We start from the raw sequence: 2,965 nt of genomic DNA on the forward strand, positions 1-2,965 counted from the left end.
ATCCATGGATCCAGGGTTTTCTATACCATTTATTAGGTTGATTTGTTGGGAATATGGTCCCTTATCATGTTTAGATATCAGATCTGGATCCATAGTGGTCCAGAGAACTTAATCCATCTTGCTTTATGAGTAGTTATGGAAGAAATTTCGGCGCTAAATCATCAAGTAGTGTCATTTGGACGTTGCATGAGTATCAAGTTCGAACCTTTACGTGTTTATTGAGCTTACGAAGGTTAGATCTATGGATTAGAGGAACAGATCTGACCTCAGAAGGTCATTTGAGTGTGAGCATGGAATGAACTCGCCGAGTCCATGAGCGGACTCGACGAGTCGCGTCGGGGTTGCCCCGCGATTCGTGACAGGTGTAACTCGTCGAGTGGAAGAAAGACTCGATGAGCCAAGAGAGTCTGAAAGGATTCAGAGGACCCGCTTGGACTCGTCGAGTCACCTTTGTTCACTCGACGAGTCGGGTCAAAGTTGACCGTTGACTTTCATTGACTTTAGGGTTCTGGTCAAGGCTGATTCAGGAGATTTCAGGGAAGGGTAGAGTGGCCTTCTACCCAGTCTGTAGAGATGAGATCATGGGAGAGTATTGATCGGGAATGTTATTTGAATAATAGGAGAAGGCTAGGTCGAGACGTTGAGAACGAGAGTTTATCTGACTTCATTGAGGTGATTCTTCTCACTATACTCTACTTGGAAGGGTATCTATGAGTGACCGGAAGGTCTTGTATGTTATAACGTACATGCTATATGCGGCTATGTGATATGTATGTTATGTATGATAAGGACCCGGAAGGTCAAGATGATATTTATGTATGTGCTATGTATGTTACGTATGGTAAGGACCGGAAGATCAAGATGATATGGACCGGAAGGTCAAGAGGGTAGCACCGGAAGGTCTACCGGGATTTGGGATGGAAATCTCCTGAGACACATGGATCGGAAGATCCATCAGAGTTATGTCCTGGAAAGGCGTATGTGGGGTATGTGGTATTTTGGGGAACTCACTAAGCATTTATGCTTACAGTTGTTATGTTATGTGTTTCAGGTACGAGCGAGGATCGTGGGAAGGCGACGACATGATCCGTACACACTTATAGAGTTTATGATATTGAGATCTTGGGACATGTTTTGTTATGTTACTGTGGACACATTATGTTTTAATGATTATCGTGTGAATGAAAGTATGTTTTAAAAATGAATAATTGTTTTGAATAATTACGTCGTTACAAGCTTAGACACTAATCCAACAAAGATTACTAGTGGCAACTATTGATAGACAAGGATTTCATTCGGAAGTCGTGTGAAGCGACTACGTAGGAGTCTTTTGGCTCTACAACCGTGCCCGAACCCAATATTTCAGATGACTGGTGAACGAATTGAGACTAGGGAGATCTCGGTAAATTTTGGAAAGTAGCCATATGGCATCATGCTGTTTCTGGCAGTTTCGGTGTTTTGGCATTATTAGTATTAGTGTTTTCGAATTTCAGGTATGGATGGGTAACAACTTGCTTGGGTTATGCTAAATCACTCACAGCGGGATAATCTGAGCCTTGGCCAAGTATAAGTGATATTCATGGATAATTGGGTCTATGATTCTGTTTTCTAATGGGAACCTCTAGTTATCAGAAGTTGAGTAGTCAGTTGAAAGTTAAGTGGACTGGGTTCAACAATAATGGTTCAGTATGGGCGGTTTGTCAGGGAGTCCAACCATCTCAAGACTAAAGATTCTAGATACAGTAGATGTGATCATGTTGCAAGGAATTTTTCATCTTCGAGTTTAGAACCTTGCGAAGGTTGGTTTTGGTTGCCTTGGAAAGGCTAGGGTATGCTTGAGGTTGCGGTCGTATTGCTCAAGTTGTTTGGTGTGTCAGGAGTGGTAAGGAATGATTTCGAGGATGAAATCTAATTTAAGTGGGGGAGAGTTGTAACACTCTGTTTATTAAATAAATAAATAGACAAATTAATGAATGAATAGTAGCCCTAAAATCAATAATCATTTACCAAGGTGTTGATTTCGAGGAGTTAATTGTCATAATTTTAGAAGTTGGGGGTTAAAAGTGTAAGTTTCGGATTGGTTTTGTAAATATTTATGAAGGCAGGGACGGCTAGGTAAATTATTGGGACTTAATTTGAAGAGATTTTAGAGGCTAAGGGGCTGAATGGTAATATATGGACTTCGTTGAAAATAATTTGTAGAGGAGGGGTTGTTTGGTAACTGTTGGACTTATTATGAAAGGAATTATGGGAGCAGGGGTATAATGGGTAAATATTGGAGCTCATTCGAAATTTTATCAGAAGGTAGGGAAGAATGTTGTCATTATGGAGTGAAGTTTACGGGGGATCAAGGTATATAACCCGTCACCCCGGTAACCCTAACCCTAAAAGATACACAGTCGCCGCCTTACACCTCCCGCACCCCTCCAGCCGTCGGTGACTCTTGTGCCGACAATAGCGTAGTCCGATGGTAATCCGGGGGATGGTGCTGCATCAGTTGAAGACCGAAGAAGAAGGGGTGTCGTGGTGGCCGCTGTTCGTGATACTCCAACCGCCACCCTCACTACCCTCATTCTCCAACCGCCGTTATTGACTCCGACCACCGAAGCCACCACCGCGACCATTCTTCTGTTGACGACAATTAGCGCTGCAAGGGCCTAATTTGGAAAATTGGGCAATAGATGGGCCAAAACTGGGCCTTGATGGTTATGAGATGTTGGACCATTAGGATGTCAAAAGTTTGGACTAGAATAATGTTGGATTAATGTCTAAGTCCATAACTATAATTGGTAAGACTTGACCCGACCCGGCATGGTCCATTTGGGTTGCATGGCATCATGCATTTGGATAGACTATAATGAGAGAAATAACACTTAAGGTTGGTTAATATATTATAAGTTCTAATATATTAATAAGGTTATTTAATTAGTATTGATCAAGAATTAATTTGGAATTAATTAAGTGA

This window comes from Lactuca serriola, chromosome 8, assembly GCF_051521515.1.
Source record: "Lactuca serriola cultivar US96UC23 chromosome 8, Lser_US96UC23_V15, whole genome shotgun sequence".
NCBI classification, from domain to species: Eukaryota; Viridiplantae; Streptophyta; class Magnoliopsida; order Asterales; family Asteraceae; genus Lactuca; species Lactuca serriola.